Raw genomic sequence first — 19,182 nt, 5'->3', positions numbered from 1 at the left:
CATTGAAATGGAAAGCTGCCACCGAGAATTGCATGATCCTCTCTAAGAGGTAAGCACAATCAGAAATCAGTATTGCTTGGCTCCCAAAAATGGACTGAAATACTTTGGAGTTAGCAGCGTGTTTGCTGCAGGCTCACCATTCACCCAGCAGGTCCTGCCTGCTAGCACTGAGGTGTAATGACACATAATATGGTCTGACCCAGCATTGCTTACCTATGACCCATTCCTGCAGGCAGCCTGGATGCAAAGCAGGAAGAGTGGGGACTTACAGCGAGGTGCAAGGGAAATATGAGAAGGCCTCATGCTGTTCTCCTGCCTTTTGTTATTTTGTCAGCTGATCTTCCAGGCTGTTATTAGAATTTCAGGCAGGCTGGGGTCATGCTTCACACTGGCTACCAGCATCAGGTAAATACAAATGGACAACTAGTCCTGGTCAAAGTTGCAAGGAAGGGTTTCTATCAATGATATATTTTTAACCTAGACACCGCTAGTTTAATATGTTCTGCAACATCTACAGAGAATCACTTTTATGGGATCTATTTTTTAAATCTTGCTTTCCAGGGAAGTACTTTTTTTTATCTAGTATTCTTTCCTAAGCTACTATTGGATCCCAGCACATGAATTCTAAGATTTTCTGGGCAATGTTGCAAAAAAGTGAGTAGATGAACAGAAGATGTAAAATACTCCCAACTGCCTAGGCCATCCACTCTGCCTGTTCTCTACTGAAATGTGCATTTGGGAATGGTCTGTTCAGGTCTGCAGGAAATCTCATTTAGTTATTTTTTAGTATTAAATATATATATATATATATACAATAATATAATTATATTATAATATATATTATATATTATAATTTATAATATTATATATTATAATTATAATTATATAATATATATATATATAATTATAATATATTATAATATTTATATATATTATATATATATATATATTCTGATCTTAACTTGCATTTCTGACTACAAATGACTCCTGTATTTTTTTCAGGTAGGTCCAGAATATCACCCCAACTGTGATTAATTCCGGAGCTTTCTCTCTGTACATAAAAGTCAGATTTATATAAATAGATGCAGGAAATCCCATATAGCCAGTGATGAGAGGATGTTAACCAATTTTTAAAGGCCCGATCAGAACAACTACAGGGAAGAGGTCAATACTAACTGTTATTCCAGGTGTTAATCTTAACTCCAATAATACTAAATACTAAAACGGGTTCCCAGATAAGAATTGCAAATCTCGCATTTGAGAAGAAAGGAAGTGTGATCCTAGAAAACAGATGCAGAGCCCTCCAGATCTCTGCAAGCATCCAATCTTTACGCGTTTGATCGATAGCTTTAGCAGTGGGACAGATGTGTGATGTATTCACTTTCAGATCTTTCTAGGGAAGGGAACAAAACAGCATTAAAATCTCCTGCTGCTCATCAGTGAGTAGATGGCATTCTCCACGGGAGGAGCAGGAAGCCTGCCTTGTGGACAGCCATACCTACAGGTACCTTTTTAGGAAAGGCAGGAAGGTGACAAAGCTCTACTTTCCATTCACTGGGACAACTGGCAAGGCAAATGAACAGGGCAGGTGGGCATGCACCCAGAAACTGAGGAGTGCTGGGGGAACATCAATATCAAGATGATACCTGAGTTGATGAAGCTGTGATGGGCAGACCTGGCTCTCTCTCTTCTGACAGCTAGCATAGATAGCTTTTTCTGTTCTCTGTTGCACCTTTAGGGATCCCAACCATCACTAGCAGCAGCTTGGGGGCAAAAAAGCCCAGGGCCTTTGGGTACCACAGATCTCATCAATAGATCTTCAAACAGCAGGGAAATGCCAGAGGCCATATGACTTACAGTCAGTGGCAATTACTGTCCAGTGCCATGAAAATTGCTTGAAGAACAAGTTAGCAGCATCATAGCAACCGCCTGCTTATGGGTTCTTTGTGTCCCTCTCAGAGCCAACCAAAGCAGCCCCCAGGCTTCCATACAACATGATATGGAGGAAATTTCGGCAAAGCATCAAAAAAGCCTGCCTGCATAGTGCACCTGGCACATCTTTGAAGCCCTGAAAGGAAGTCTCTGTGTTCTGGTATCACTTGAGCCTCCACAAAGGAGATGAAAAGGAGGAATAAAACATCTGAACAGCCCTATCTGGCCTGAGCTGCACACATGCATTACAGCAAAGATGGATTTCTTCTGGATCCTCCTGTGTATCCTCCTCCTTGGGGATGGCAGCGAGCATTTCAACACTCCAATTACAGGATGTTCATGTTAAACAGAGAAGAGGGACAGCCAGTTGGTGACAAACATTTAGGATATGGCATCAGAAGATCTGCACAACCTGCAGAAGGACCAACTGCAGTGATCATCACAGCCCCGCTCCCCACAAGTCTTTGCCGTACATCAGCTCCTAGCAGGCAGCCTCACCAGGGCTTAAATCCCCCCAGCTGCTGCAAAATGGGACCAGAGGCCCCAGCTTAGCTGCATATCAGCCCCGAGTCCTGTGGCATGGGGCTGCACCAGGAGCACTGCTCATGCTGACCTTTGGAGTCTGCTTGAAAGCATCTGATGCTCATGGCTGAGAGACGGCACAGTCCTTTCCAACTTCCTGGAGTTTTTGCCTTTGTTTTCTTCCCCACTCAAATGGAAATGAAAATGCAGGCTAAGAAAAATGGCATTAATAATACAAACTGGGAGCCCTTGGGAGAAAATTTCAGTTTTGGAAAGTCGCTACACTACATGGATGTGTCTTGCTTTCAGAAGTTTACCTGGATTTTTTTGACTCTTCATGCATGCATGTATTTGTCTGCTGCCATGCATGGTCCTTTCTCCTTATTTAATTAGGGTACGATCATAAGCATATTCTTAAATTAGAAGAAATATATAAAGATTCATCCATTCAGCAGGCATTTTTTCTGGGAAAATACATGTTCTCCTTCAGGTATTGGCTTTCTTCAGTTTTGTTTCTCTATTTTTAATTTAAAGGAACTTCTCTTATGTTTTATTCACTTGTTTTCATTAGGTAAAAGAATGCCGTGGCATGAAAACCTGTCCTGAATGCACCGCCTGCTTGACAGATATATACAAAGACTTGAAACCTGAGAGGAAAAGCGGATGGTTGCAAGCAAAAAAAAAAAAAATAATCTAAACAAAAGAATGGAATTAAAGCCAGCACCAGGGCACGTATTAATACCATGCTGCTGTCATTGCCCGCACTGATTTCTAGGAGCGATGCAGAGCATTGTACTCAGCAGGATAAGACTGACAGACCTCGAATATGAACCCCCACTGCCTTCTAAAGAGGTAGGGCCGTCCTTCTTACCTCAGGATTGATCCTGACCAGTTTACTGCGAGAAGCTGCTGCTTGAATTTCAGATGTTGAGTGCTGGTATCTGCAATTGACCATGCACGGTAAATCACATGCTAATGTTGCTCTGTCTTGACTGGATGAGAATAAACATCATAATCAGGAAAAGGCCTTGGAGGAGCCACAGCAGCTTTAAATCTCTCAGGGAGCAGCGGCAGTTTTGGGAGAGGCGGCTGATAAAGCGGATTAGGGAGTTTTAGAAAATTTAAAACCCGCTCCTTTCTGGGCCACACAGGCTCTGCCCAGGGTGTCATCGCTGGGAAAATTAGGCTGCTGGGAAATTTATTGCCAGGGCACTTCATTTCCATTTCAATTTCTCCTGTTCCAGTTCCACATGTGTGCCCAGTCCAGGGCTGCAATCAGATCCTGCTCTCCTGCCTTAACCAGCACCAGCCCCAGGCATTGCCCATGCTCTCTTCAGGGTGCTAAAGGCAACTGCAGGCTGGTCTTCCAGCCACTCGAGGAAAGGAAGGGCAGCCAGCAGGCCTTACAGGGTCGTTTATTGCTCTTTTTGTCATATTCTCATCCTTACAGGATTTCCCATGGCCAGTAACTTTTGCTCGGGAGCTCATCCCAGAAGAGGCAGGCACAAGGCAAGGACCCGGCATCCTGTGGCAGGCACCAGTGGGGCACTGCTGGGCTCTGCAGCTCCATTTTCCCCCCAGCCCAGGTGATATTAAGCTGCTCCCAGTGGGGCTGGAAAGTCTGAAGATGTCTGAGGAATGGAATAATGGTAAACAATGAGATTGCTGGTGATAAAGCAATTCTGGAAAATGTTTGGATGAATTTTCTTCAGAAGATCCACTTTCCTGTCACCCCTGCCTCTCTGTGCTCTGCTGATGTTACCCTCTGTAACAAAGAGGTCACCAGAAGGAAGATGTGCAGGAGGGAGGACTGCTAGGTGGATATTCCTAAACATCCAGCATACCGCCAACATGCTGCATTAGTTCTGGGCCTGAGCAGAGTTAGACAAAATAGCTTGAAAAATGGAAGGTATTTCTTTGTGGAGGAGTCTCAGACCTAGCACAGATGTCATGAATAGTTGAAATTATGTCTGAATTTGAGAAGAAAAAAAACAACTTCCTCTGAGGTGTGTCTTGCAACTGCAAATGAGGCATAACTTGAATAATCTTATCAACTATGATAAGCTGCTATTAGCATTTGAGTTACATTTCCCTCGAGAAGTCAGGAGGGGCTGCGGCCCCAGATTAGGGATCCCTCCTGACATGTAAATAGGTAGCACATATGGAAATGGAGTTGTCCCGAGTGTCACCACCTCGAGGTGAATGATAGCTAGAGGTGGAAGAGTGGAGAATAAATGTTACTGCAAGAAAAGCTGCTGAATTTCCTTTTGAGAGACTGATAATCCCGCAGGCTTCTACAGAAGCAGCTTTTGATTATCATTGCTGATGATATTAGAAGACATCTCTGGAGTCTGTCCTTTAAAAAATGTTTCCCTGGTGCTACTTGAAAACATATGGGTTGGGAACTGAAGTGAAAAACTGATGTTTTGCTAACTCTCTTGGCACGATGGAGGCTTAAAAATGATGTGCCTGATACCAGAGATGCATTTTTAACAGTAAATGAAAGCAGACTGGATAAAAATTCAAAATACTAAATGCAGATGAAAGAGGGGCTGGTTAAAGGACCGGATGAGAAAAGGTAGATCAGTTCAGCTGGGCTGAACAGCAGAGCTATTTGAGTTGCTTCGACACACTGAAGGTGCAGACACACACCTGCAACTTACAGAGGGAGCTGAGTAATCCAGGTCTAACAGTGCATGTCCAAATGCACCACTTTGCCAAGGGCTTCATCAAGTAACAAGATGGAGAAGCTCAGGCTGCTGCTCGTATGGTAACAGCTTGGATGGGTAAGGAACAGAAAGATGGAGCCAGGCTTCTTCAGTCTAGAATCTAATCCATGCCAGACAGTGGTCTGTAGATGGCTGCGGTATCTAACATAGGCACAGCACCTGGAGGGAAGTTCATGCCCCCCAATGGCTCTTATCCATAAAATTAAACCTATTTCCAGACAACATACGTTAATCCTCAGAAGATATTGTGTACTGGAATAAGTGTGTTTTATACTGGAGCTGGATGAGGTTAGTTTTGCTGATTCAATAGAATCAGAGAATCATTAAGGTTGGAAGAGACCTCCAAGATCATCCAGTACAACTGCCCACCTGCCACCACTATTCCCCCATTAAACCATGTCCCTAAATACCACATGTACATGTTTCCTGAGCACCTCCAGGGACTGTAACTTCACCACCTCCTGGGCAACCTGTTCCAGCACCTGACCACTTTTTTTGGAGAAGAAATTTTTCCTAACCTGAAAAGGTTGGATAGGTTATAAGGACCAACCAACCAAACACAAAAAAACATTATGCTGATGCCACTATAATGTCTTCACTGTGAAAAAAGCTGGCCATCAACAAGGGAAAAGCTAGATAGGCTTCATCCCATCAGCTCCACCAACTGTTAAAAAATGAATCTGTTGAAGTTGCTGCAGAAAAACTTCTGAAAAGAAGATACTTTGAAAAAGTGCTGAATCTGCAGAATCATTGCATCTCTTGGCTGGTCATGCATTTTCTGAGCCTCTGCCAATAATTGCAGTTTCTGAAAACTTCTGAAAGCAAACAAGCATTCCCTTCCACGGCTTTCTGTTCCACCACTTTGCCTCTTTTGGGTCCATTAGTCAGTACATGCATACCCCCACAGTCAGGTGACCAGCAGATTGGTGCTACAAAACTGCTTTGCCTTCCAGAATGTCAGGTGATGAAATTTAGGAGGCTTGGGTGTATTCATAAGATCAAATAGCCAACTGCTGACGAGGTAGGTATCCTGTGCCAGCATGGGAAGACTCACCACCTACTTAATTTCTGTAACCAGGTCTGATATTTCCCCAGGAAATGTTTAATAAAGATGCCAAAACATTTTATTATACCTGAATGCCCCTTAATAAAGATGCATTTTTGGTATATGGTGGTTACAGTGCCTGCTGAAGCAATAAAGTTCTGTGGCATCCTGAAGAAATGGTAGATCCTAAAGACAGCCTTTGCTCTTAGCCACAACTAATTAGCAGTATCTATTTCTGAGTTTTACCCGGCCCTGTTTTAACAATCTCTAACTAGGAGCTTAACCTCTGTTCCAAAAACTGACGTGGGTAAAATGCACTTAACATTGCTCACAATTCTTACAACAGACAGAACAGGTTTTGCATTTGGCTACACAGAGAAGTTCTATTTCAGTGATTTTAGGTGCTAGGATTTCTCCAGTTGTGACTCAAGCCATGACTTCCCATTAAAAGAAGCCTTTATGCTTCTTCGTCCAGGAGACAGGTCACGTTCTAAGACAATTCAAACTATTTTATTCTATGTCTAAATTGAACAATAAAAACTGTTATCCTTTATGACCAGCAACCAATTAACTGACCTGGTGATAGGGAATTAAGTCAATCTTCTTCCTTTGAAACAACAGCTGAAATAGCAGCGGTACAGTTCTTTGTCTCCTGTTTGAGAGCAGGAGAGGAGGAAGGATTGGAACAGGATCACCGACAGACAGAAATCTTGCCCTTGTTGCAACACCAAAATGCTTCCCATTAACTTCTGGATGCTGAGATCTCCCCATCATGTCACGCTTTCTAGGAAGCCTTCATAAAATCAGGTGAGCAAAGCATCATGCTTCTGCTGTGATTTACAGTATTCCACAAACTGTTCATCTAATAAAGCTCTTTGAGTATATTGTACCGCCTTTCACTTTCTTTTTCTGTCATCCCTCAGGATAAATGACAGCGGAGTGTGAGGAGTGCTCCCCAGCCCAATGAAGGTGTGTGCCAGTGAACTTGTAATATATACATGGTCTGGTGGGAACAGATTAGGGGCATTCGGGTATAAAACGAGAACCATATGAAGTGTCAGGGCTGTGGCAAATTCATCGGTATGGTAGACTGCAGCATCTCCATGAAAGATGGGAGATACAGCCTCAGAGCCAAGTGCCAGCTTGGCTACTGAGAAAGTTTTGCCTTTCGTACTGCTACAGATAACTTTGTTATAGGAACTTAATTTAATTGACATACAGTTGTTTTCATTCCAGGATAATACCATCCAAGGTTACACAACTCAAGACAAAAACCACACATTTACATGGAAATAAGTAAGTCTGTATGAGGCATTATATTGGCATAATTATTCTTGTTTAAAATCATGCCTCATCTATTATGTTTCTTCCAGAGCATCCGATCTTTAGGTGTCTGTTGATTATGCAGCACTATGTGATAAGATCATTGTAGACAAGCATCAATGTGCGTTTACGTATTCTATAAAATCACAGACAGAAATCACCTCAACACACAAGATTTCAATAAAGCATCTGAAAGCTAGTAAGATAGCAAGAAATAGACAAAAATATGCATCCATTTTGGTACCATTTGCCAGTCAGTGTAAATTATTTGCCAACAGAAATCTGACTTGAAAGGAGGAAAGATTGTTTTCCCTCCTTATCCCCCAACTGCCACAGCCATCACTGGACTCCCATTGAAAACAAAAAAGTTGTTTACAGCTGTCCTTCCTTACCCAGCAGAGGTCGTTTGGCACAAGGTTTCTATTAATTGATAGAATGAATTAATTTCCATGGATGGCAAAAGATAGAAACAAAAGCAAAAGAGCAAGACAGACTCATGCAGATGAGGTTTCTATAGCAGCTGAACACTCCCCACTTTCATGGCACTTCTGTGCAAGTTCCCGATTGGGGCCTGTCGTTCTTCTTGATGATGGTGGCATTATTAATTGCCCACAGGGACGGATTTCAGAATGTCAGAAGAATTAGGGCTGTAGTGTCAGAAAATAGGAATGTAAGCCATGCTAGCGAATGGACAGTTTTTTGAATGCGTTTATATATTTAAAATCTTTTTAAGGGATTGCATTGCAGGCTTCAAGTGCCCTAGCAAATCATTAGTGATAACAGGAAACCCAAGCAGAATTATAGCAGCTATTTCACCACAAACTTGGCCATCCAGCCCTGTAAAGAGAGTCCTTTCCACCTCTGAGTCATAAAAAATAAATATGTCACCTTCCCACCAATCCAGTGGGAAAGAGCGTGATCAGAGATGAAAAATGGAAGTGACCCATATTGGTGATATTTTTGGCTTGATATAGACTTAACAAAAAAATGGACAAATTCATAAAAGAAAGTTTCTTTAAGGGCTGTTCTCTCAGGAAGTTGGTGAGCTCCAAATTGTTGCAGGTTGGGAAAGTCCGTGGGGGGACCATCCTTACACGCTCGTTCTGTTGCTCTGTCTGGGTACCCACTGTTGGCTGCTGTCAGCAGCTTCTGGACTCATGTTCCAGACAGTGACTTCAGAGGCAGATCCTAATTACAGATCTATTTTTAGATGCTCTAATTTTGGCAGGAAGCCAGAAGTTGTAATAAAACAGCTTTGGTATTATCTGTCATCTCCAGACGTGGAAAAGAGCCATGAATTCAGCATGGGGGTAGATAATGTAGATATATTAGAATGCATTATTATCTACAGGGTTGCCTATTGCCAGTTTCATTTTTATTGCATGGCAAAGGTCAGCACCTTTCGGTAGCTCAGAGATCCCAAAGGATGACAAATTACCAAGAATTCCTCTATTCAGCATATATATGAAGCCATCATAAAAGAATATCAGCATGGTGCTAGCAGTCTCTGATCTACATTATATGCTTCTTTTGGCAACGAAGATGTGTCTGCCATTGACGGTGGGCAGATAGTGAGGGATGAAATTTAATACAGACAAAATGAAAGTACAGTGGCACCTTACTTGTTCTTCAGCTGAAATGTAGCTCAGGTTAACAAGATTCACAAGTCTCTGATTCCAACTGGAAAATGAGCTGCGTTTGGTTTTGGGAAATTGCAAGAACATTTTTGTTTCAGAATGTCTTACTATTATTCCTACAAAAACAGGTCTACTTGGACCTTTTTTTTTTTTCCAATTAAAACCAGGAAGAAAATGGAATGAATGTGCATTAAATATGGAAAAAAATTGAATGTTTGGAGTAAGGATAAATGGGCTGTGCTTCCACAGCTCACTTTTCCAGGCACAATGCTCTCATGGCTGCCATATGTGACATGCTTTGTTGGATCCTTCAGGACAACTCAGTCTCAGCTAGAAGAGATTGCACCGAGCAACTTAGTTGGTGATGCTTAGGTGAGTAAACTATTATGTTAATGCCCCACTGCACTGGTTTATGATTGGTGTTCAGGTGTGTTTAAACTTTCTGGGATGTGCTTGAGAAGAACCTGCTTGTTCTAGTTCTGAAAACTCTGGAGTCTGGCGTATGAGGGGAAAACAAGGAAAGTTCCAGCACATGAGACAGAGTTCACATACTGGGAGCTTTCAGGGAAGGGCCCAAAACCTGTCATTTTGCCCCTAAGGTTTTATCCTGACTAGAGTACAGTTAGATCACCTCATTATTTCATCTCAAGCTATACCTCTTTGCAACCGTTAAGCCTTTTACTACTCCTAAGGCTCTGGCCTCAGTGGTAACACATTAAAGCCAGCTGCCCACATGGATCCCTCATTCTGTAAAAGAGTTTCTAAAGTTTGTCACTTTCTAACTATGTTAAAGTCTCCTTGTTGCAGGATCAGAAAAGATGGCTAGAAATGCTCAATGGACCTTCCCTTTTGCCTCTCCTGCTTCCTCTCTAATCCATTTTCCACATTGCTTTGACAGAGTCTGAGATGGTTGCACTTCAGGCCACATTGCAAGACCCATCTGTTATTCTGCCTTTTGCCAAAGAGACTGATTTGAAGGGGTGTGAATTTTTGTGAGGCTTAGGAAGTGTTGAATTGACTTTTCTGTCACTTTTGCTACATTTCCCTTTCCGTGGGTTACAGCACTGATGGAAATGTCCTTATAGTCTCTGATAGGCGCATTCTAGAAATAGCATGATAAATAAATGGAAATGTTTTTAAAAATTAAGAATCTTCCACAAGTTTTAAAAATAAAGACACTATGTGTAATGGACCAAAAATAACCACAATGTTTTTATTTTGGGCAAAAGATACGCAGCGGGAAGGAAAACTATGCAGTTTAATTTGCTCCTTGGTATTAGTTCTTACAGTATTTGCCAGTAACAGCAACATTATAATTTGTAGAATTAATTAATGATCTGGCATCTGATTTTGATTCATTAATGCTTAAGCCAGCTAAGTCTCAATTATCCTCTGGACTATTTATTCCTTAACAAGCTTTTAGCTAATGTGATTTTGAAAATATGAAAATAGGTCTTAGCTTGCCTTTAAGAAGTGGCAATATTTTAACGCTTCTGTAAAATAAAGAACCTTTTTTTTTTTTTTTTTCATGCTACTATAGTTACATTCAAAATTAGAGTCGGGGATTTTCAATGTATGCACTAAATATATATTATATTTATATGTACCTGGAACCTGACTTCAATTTAGACTTGATTAAAAAATGTACTGAATTGGAAACTGTGTAATAAAGGATGCCTAAATCATACTGACCCAGAATAGCTCACTCTGTCAGACAGTTAGCAAATAAGTGCACAAGCAAGCAGATGATACAAGAATTCAAAATTAATTTTATTCTCAGAGGATGCATAGACTAGCAGATAGCATCTGATTCTATCTGCAGAGGTGTAAATCCAGAGTAATGCCTTGGCTGAGGTCTCGTTACCCTGAATTTGATTGCTTATCCTGCAAATGATCAGAATTGGGCTCTTCAGTGCCCAAGGCTAGGTTAAAGCAGCTGAAACAGCCAGTGTTACTTCACAACATTTTTGTGATGCAACTGGAAGCCTCTACCAATTTCTACGTATTAGTTACTTGTAACAAATCCATTTACCAAAGTAATTTTAACACTCTTGAAATTTTCTCCAAATGACTGGTATTTTTGAAAGTTCAATCACCACATCCCTTTAGGAAAATCTCCCCGATGGAGTTATCTCTTGTGCTGCAAATGTATTATGATACATTCAGAGACTATGGCCATTGATTTGGGATTGTCAGGCACCAGTTTAAGAGCTCATTTGACCTCGTTTGGGAAAGTTGCTTCTACTGCTGGGCTCTGACATGATGTCTGTGCTTGCCATCATTGTACGCTGTCCCCACTCACATCAAAACAGAAATGCATCATTACGGAGATGAGTAAACAAATGAATCATAGATGTTTTATCCAAATAAACCAGCTCAGTTCATCGTTTCAGTCGCTGAGATTTGTTCTGAAGGTACCTTCCGAACCTTTCAGACATTACAGAGATGGTAGAAAATACAAAACTAAGCACTTAGTGTTACAGAACTTGAAATAACTCATCTGCTCCTGAAACCATTTTCCTAAGAAGACGTCTGATGACCTCTGACCACCGGAATTTGTGTGTAACACCACTGGCGTCTATGCAGTTCACTCTCACTTCACAATGCTGAGACACCAGATAGAGCTTTCCCCACCCCTCTCACCAAGAAATCCGAGACAAACATCTGAACGTATCTTCCTTCCCCCTTTTAGATCATTAAATTCAGCTCCTATCAGCCAAAGATGTGAGGTCAGTCCGTGACTATACAGAGAGAGATGAGAGAGCTGTAATACCGACTCCCCTTTCGCCTGAGGAGCTGTTAGCTCAGCCAGGTCCCAAATGGCTGCCCTGGATCTACAAAGTGGGGGCACAGCTCACATTCCCAGCTGTCTGTAGTTTTAAAAATCAACTCCTTCTTACCAAGTTTAATGCTCTGGCCCACAGAATCCATTCTGTGCTGCTTCGTGGACAGCCCTAAACCCTGCATACATGGTTGGTGCAGAACTGGGAGGTCACAAAACCAGCTACCAGAGACATACCTGAGGCAACAAAGAAATGAATTCATGTCTGGCTACTGAGGGAAAAGTGCCAGTTATTTGTGTAGTTATGGTAAGAGTACTTTCAGACTAAGCGGTAGGTTGAGGTGGTTAAGCTCGGGTTCTATGGCTAGGGCTGGAGGCACCATTCTTCTCAATTCCTTTGAGAAAAGGTTTGGATTGAGAAACAAGAGCAGCCCTGCTCGCTTTTAATCATCTGAATGTGGAGGAAGGGGAGAAGGTGGAGGCTTGGTAAGAAAAATATGCAAAGCTTAAAAAGTTCCAGCTGCTGTTCTCTAATGGAGGCTTGGTTCCTCATGAACGGTGGAATAGTTAGGCCACCTGGTGGTAAATGGCAAGCCAACAACCTTTGCAATTTCTGAGGCACAATAAATACCCTGAGGAGCAGAGAGCACAGGGAACTGTCATAGGCTGGTATGCAGCCACTGCTGGGAGATGGCTGCTAGCTGTGACCTCCCCCAGCTCAGGTGCAGTGCAGAACAGGGGAACCCTCCCTCCACCACAGCCTTCCACCCCAGCCACCTCCTGCTATGCCAGGGAGGGAGGCAAAGCAGAAAGCAATCCAAGGATATCTGAACCTAGGTAAGCTTTTTGGGGGGGAGAGGGGGGTGTTTTAGTGGCTGAGTGAGGAGCTCTGTCCCTAAATGCAGCACCGGGTTTATGCAGATAAATCAAGTGAGGCTGGTGGGGACGGTCAGTTATACTTTTAGCATTCCTATTTTAATGAAGTTCTACAATGTAGTTCTCACATCTATGTGTGTCACTTGTTTCTTCCAGTACAACTGCTGTCCAGAAGTACTGCAAAGTGTCAAATGTAAATGCAGGGTGCAGAGAAGATGTTGGTCCTACTGGCAGGGTCCTTTACAGCGCTCCCAAGTGCCAATATCTAAGAACCAAGCTGGACTGGACACCAGGGCAATGCCAAAGAGTGTTCACAGATGGGCACAGCACAGGCAAATGAATGCTAAAGAAAATCTGGTGGATGATGTGACTCTTCTTAACAAAGGAACTATTGTTTGTTTTGCCCAATCCTGCCCCCTGGAGCTTTCATCTGAGCCTTGGGAAAGCAAGCTGCCATGTCCAGCACCGCTCCTGGCTGCTCTCTCCTTGCTGTCCCTCCCTGGTTCCCTCAGTGCATTCTCCAACACTTGAAAATTCACCCGACTCGTGACTCACATCTTAATCTTATCCAAGTCACAATGTTTATTTCACAGGATGCCCAATTAAACAGTAATTCAGCCTGCTCTGGAGTTGTTTCCTTCCCATATGGTGATTGGTATAACCTGAATAATGTCGGAAGCACAGAAGAAAAGGCAGAAAAGAACTTCAGTGATATTGGGAGAGCAAGCTACAACTTCTCCCACTGAAGAAGAGTGGAAAAGAGCATGCACAGAAGTGTTAACATGGGTCATCATTTCTGATGCTCCCTGACTCCTAAGAAGAGGAGGGAAGGATTTCAGACTGGGTATCAGGAAAAACTTCTTCCTTTAAAAGAGTGGTCAGGAGAACAGGCTGCCCAGGGAGTCACAGTCCCTGGAGGCATCCAAGAAACACACAGATGTTGTACTGAGGGACATGGTTTAGTGGACAAGCATTGGTGATAGGTGGATGGTTGGACTGGATGATCTTGGAGGTCTTTTCCAACATTGGTGATTCTATGATTCCAAGATGGTGCTACCTGGGCATGCATAACAGACTCCCCTTAAGCCTGGGGAGCAGGATCAGGAGTGAGGCTGCAATTCACACTAAACGAAAGAAAATCCATGGCCCTGCTTTCCCTGTCCCATTTCTGCCCTCCACTGTAGCTACTGCAGGAGTGCCTGTTCCTTGCACCTTGCATCCAAGGTAAGTGCTGGAGCTCCACGCTCTGTAAGGTGAGGAGTAAGGTCCTGACTTCACCGGCTGCATGCCAAAGTCCAGGAGTCCTAAAAACTTGAAGGGGTTTTTACCATGGCACAGACCTGCATGCTTCTTCAGGCCTTTCACGCTCACGCAGCAGGGCACTGCCCTGCTACCCACACAGACTTGCTCTTTTTGCTATCAGCTCCTCCAGGTGCGATTGCAGCACTCATCTGCAGCACTCCAGGCTCACGCTGGAGGTGTGGAAATAGAGACAGCGTTCTTCCCAAAGAAATTTTCAATGTGCTTTACTGAGACTTTCTAAAAAAATATAGATTAATTGTGATAATTAAATTTCCCTCTGAGTGATTTCTTTGATAAATGGGTCTAGTTAGGACTTTCAATTAAGCACCAGGCCCTGCTGTGAAGTCAGACAGAGCTTCGTGTTTCAGGCATTTATTGCCTCATTTACACAGAGACAATATGAATTATTTCATGTTACGCTGTTTTCTTTATGTCTTTTTTTTTTTTTTTTTTAACACAGGTATTAGAATTCCTATTAACCCTTCAATCAGGAGCCAATTAAAAAAAGATGGTCACCAATTTTTAATCATTTTGTGATGGTTTAATAAGCCTCCTGGAATCTCTCTTCTGTCCATACCGCAGCTCTCTGCTGCATAAACTCACTGGTTTGTTGCTGTGCAGTTTCTCACAGGCTCCCAGGTGGTGATAAAAGGATATGAAAATAACATCAAGTGGGGAAGAAAAGACATTGACCCCAAAGACTCTGTTATGACGGATGGTGGTAATATGCAACAATTTGGGGAACTTCTGTGTTTTTGCCTTGCCCAAAATTCGGAGTATATGTTCAGGACTGCCTGGAGAATTTCAGCTGCTGGGGGGCACTCCACCTTGAACGCTGTTGTGCTCTTAAAGCTATATCCCTGCACTGGAGCAGAGCTGCATGGCCATTTTGAGCATGGAATTAGTTAAGATACACAGTTTGTACCTTTTTACTATGAAACTGGGATTTTTAGCTTGTTTTTCTGGTTACTGGTATTGATGGTGTTCACCCATGTAATTGCCAAGCACTTTTTCTAGCCATGAAGAGCAAGCAGTCCAATAATTTAATAATGATAATTTAAAAAAAAAAAAAACACAATCTAACAAAACTAATCCAAAAGAGGGTCTATTTTTACTACAGCATCCACATCTAGACACCAGCATTCACTGTCATTGATAACAGAGGAGAAAAAAGTCTCCTAGACTTAGGAAATGGTTTTAAATTTTTATGAGCTCTCTGTAATGCCATCCTCAGCTACTCTAGCTAAGATGAAATTGCAAGGTTTACCCACTGATGTGCTTTGAGAAATAAATCAGAAACTAATTGTCTGACATTAGAGAAGAACTTGTTTTTACCTCCTCCCACCCTACTCAACATAACTATTTCTGTTTCCTTTATACTGTGTAGTCAGTGTCAATGCATGTGATGAGAGCATATATATTTATTATTACACTTGGACTGATCTTCATTTGACCCATGAAATTGATACGCTTCCTGTGTGAGAGTTAGTCAGAGACATACTTTAATTCTTATTAAACTAAACCTTTACCAGGGGGCAGGGAGATTTCAAGGGAGTCTCTGCCATGTAAAGAAATCATGCTGTCTTTCCATATATGAATCTAAGCACAGTCGGACCTCAGATTGTATAGAGCAAGAGATGTGAAATGAGTTATGAGTACTGAGAGTTTGAATAATTGACGGAAATTTCGATGCAATTAATAAAAAGTAAAGGATGTGAACTCGCTGATAAATTAGGGTCTGTGGATTGTTATGGCATGGTAAATCCAAACGTCAGCCACCCCCCCATTTTTCTCTGCTGTAAAGCAGCAAAGCCCGTGCTTCTAATGCAGATTTGTTATGCTCTGGCATATCTAATTTCTTAAACCAGAAAGACAAAGATGACTGATGCCAAAAAGTGGGAGGGTACATTTTAAAAATCCCACTGCTATTTTAAACATGGGCTAAAATGAGACTATTGTGTGGTTAAAATTTATCTAGCATCCTCTCTGGTTGAGGCACATCTTGTCATATAGAGCAATGCTGTTAAAGTAGTTCATGGGAATGATGTGCATGACTCCTCTTGCTAATGGGAACTGTGTGCATAGAACAATTTAGCTGTTAGTGCTCTGAGGAGAACTTGAATAGCAGGGGCTTGGAGAGGAACAAAACAAAAAGAAAGCTGCTAAGGGCATTCTGAAAATACACTCGCTATTCTTTTTCTTCCCAAGCATTGCTGCGGTAAGCAACCGCTTCAAAATTCCTCTTTAAACAAGTGACATGAAAAGGAAAAGAGCATGACTTCGTATCAACAGCCATTCAGAACAGAGCAGGTCCCAAACTAACCTTGGGGGTAAGAAAGGCTGGTGGGGGGCAGGGTGCCATGCGGCCGTTCCCTTTGGTTTGTTTCGCTTGGTTTGCCAGTAGTTGAGAGAAAGCATCCCTCATGGGAGCGTTCTGACCCAAATATCTGGGATGCTGTACAGAACACCGGCGGGCCAGGATTTCAGAAATACAACTGCCTACAGTAAGGCACCCAGCAAAGCACTTGAATATTCCACCCGGCTCCCCACCCCCAGGCGATGGGATTGCTTATGCATTTAAGGCTAGAGTGCTTAAGAGCTCCCTTATGTATAGGTTGGAGAACTTAGACATGGGTGCAGACCCGACCATGAGCTGTCTGCTATTGTAGAGCTTGGCCAGAGGGAGGCTTTCTGCATTTGATTGTTGGTTTTTTTTTTAATCACTTTGCTTGTTGAGGATTTTCCCAACCACGCTCTATGCAGCAAGCTGCCTTTAAATGCACTGCAAAGCACGTTTCTGAACCTTTCCTGAACCTTTTAATTGTGGGGTAGGCTGCATATACACAGGTTGTAACAGGGCTGTGTGCAGCTCCTAAGGTTATGGCAAACACCTAGCAGACTAGAGAGCAGCTCCTTTTAAAGGCTCAGCTAATTCCCAACTCTCCATTATTTCCCAGTCAAGCCTACAAAAACCTGGGATATTAAAAATGCCAAAGAACATTATGTAAATCACCATCCTTTCCTAAATGATGCCATATACATTTCTCAATGAATGAAAAGTTGGCTTCAGGTACCGGGATGGGATACAGAAATCCTGACTCCAATTCCTGCTCCCACCAAAAGATGTATGTATGGCCCTGGACAAGCTACTGACCATTCAGTTCCAAATCTGTAAAAGGGCAATATACTTTTCTGCCTTTTGAGTCATGAGAGCCTAACATCCATTAGTAATTGTGAGACGCTCAATTGTTAATTCTTAAGTGCTTAGATACATCAGTAGAAGAATTTTCCAGAGGTATTACTGAACAGATCTGTGCATTCTTTTTGGTAATATTCGTTATAATGTGTTGCTGTACATCTTTATTCCCAATGTTTTATTTATTACAAAGTACTAAAGGTTGGGTTTCCTTACAGGAATGGATTGACTTGGAGGAGTTCCACAGGGAGTGTAAATGTTTTCTATGTCAGAAGATTAATAACAGGAAAAAGAAAAAGCTAAGGTTTCCATTTGATTGAGACAATAAATAAATGCCTTCACTTTGGCTCCTGGTCTACCATCTAGCTATAAGATCCTTGTGCTTGTTCAGTCTCATTCTTAACTGCCACACTTTCTGTTTTCTTCCACTTCTAGAACTGATGTACTAAGTGCTGCCAAAAAGACAACCAACCAACTTTCCAAAGCACGTAACAAATATCGCTCCATATTTCCTGAATTGAATGTTACTGTGGGACAGCCCGTGACATCTACAGGAATGCCAACTTGCTATTGAGTTGTCAGGTCCTGCCCAGGTCTGACTATTAGTGACAGGAGAGAAAAGAATCCAAGCTACTGATACAGGGTTAGCTTAAAGATGAGGTCAGGCTGATAGACAGGAAAAAGTATTCAAATTCCTTCTGAGGAAGCTGCGTGTTTCTCACATATATAAATTGGGGCTAAATGTTCTGACTACATTCCTGTATCTTGTGTTACAGATATCTACTACATCATCCTGTCCATTCCATTCCTCATCCTGGTTTCCGTTATGCTCAGTGATGTGGTCTTCCTTCAGGGCTCTTTTTGTCTTTCATTAATAATCTCTAATCATTAATTACCTCTGTAACCCAGTGGAATGTCTCCATTTCCTTAATCACTACTCTGAAAGTGTTTCAGGAGCTCTCCGATTACAAGGCACTAAATAAAATGCAGGGCGTTATTGCCACTAAAACCTTCTGTGGTTTTTATACTGTTTCTATGAAGGCTGCTCCGAAAGTAATCCCTCCTATTTTACGACACTGGTCCATGAAGTTGAGGTTGAACCTTCTTGCCAGTATTCTGCTACATTTTGTTGCTGTGAAATAGATGGCAGCTGAGGGGCACTCTGACAGAATGGTGTTTGATATGGATATGTGCATGAACTGTAATTTAACTCCTCCCTACAGGAAAAAATGGCACCCACTGACATTTATTAATGCTTGCTGAACGTTTCTGGAGACCAAACAGTGAATGTGAGCACAGTGAGGTGTTGGGTGGTGCATTTCAGCTGTGGTGACAGCAACAGTGGGTCACCTCCACTAGTGCAGATTTGTACAAGCGTGGTATGCAGGCTCTTGTACATCACCAGCAAAAATACACAGCTAATGGTTGTGACTGTATTGAAAACTAGTGTTTTGTAGCTGAGAATTTGTTCTATCAAACTGTGTTATTGTGCCCTTTATATCTGTTTCGGTTTACATGGAAATAAATAGAAGGCATTACTTTTGGAGCATCCTACTATATATCCCACTTGATACTTGTCCTGTTCATGCAGTACTTTGATGCAGAATTTGTAACACTGCACTCTGCTTTATTACTTCCAGTGATCCTTTTCTGTCCATTCTTGGCTGGTACCCTGAACCACAGAGGTGCAGTGTTGTACTGGTATCACTAAGGCACTTTAAGTCACTTTTCTGTAATTTGGACTCTGAGCTGATCCCAAAGATTGCTCACTTTATGAGCTATATCAGTCTAAAGAGAGCTCTCTGTGGACAACTCTGCAATTCAGAGCCACACGGAGT

General features: G+C 42.2%; 3 long non-coding RNA genes across 4 annotated transcripts in view; 2 read left to right on the top strand and 1 right to left on the bottom strand.

Annotated features, from left to right (window-relative positions):
- The window catches only part of LOC122157210, a 139,376-nt gene that overhangs the window by 7,588 nt on the left and 112,606 nt on the right, over positions 1-19,182 (bottom strand). The gene's annotated exons all lie outside the window — the stretch shown is intronic.
- On the top strand, positions 981-13,748 carry LOC122157206. 2 transcript variants are annotated; one of them, XR_006167794.1, is made up of 7 exons: positions 981-1,504; positions 3,026-3,306; positions 3,905-7,035; positions 7,152-7,197; positions 9,356-9,560; positions 12,113-12,277; positions 13,003-13,748. It is a non-coding gene; the product is annotated as an uncharacterized LOC122157206 (long non-coding RNA). The 2 variants fall into 2 exon arrangements; XR_006167793.1 differs by lacking the exon at positions 981-1,504 and adding an exon at positions 1,868-2,944.
- Positions 13,829-17,718, top strand: LOC122157209. The gene is made up of 2 exons (XR_006167798.1): positions 13,829-14,070; positions 14,609-17,718. It is a non-coding gene; the product is annotated as an uncharacterized LOC122157209 (long non-coding RNA).

This window comes from Centrocercus urophasianus, unplaced genomic scaffold (assembly GCF_019232065.1).
Source record: "Centrocercus urophasianus isolate 14NV4802_14NV808 unplaced genomic scaffold, USGS_Curo_1.0 seq_13, whole genome shotgun sequence".
Classification (NCBI taxonomy): Eukaryota; Metazoa; Chordata; class Aves; order Galliformes; family Phasianidae; genus Centrocercus; species Centrocercus urophasianus.
The sequence above is the reverse complement of the archived record's forward strand: the minus strand, read 5'-3'. Positions and strand labels throughout refer to the sequence as shown.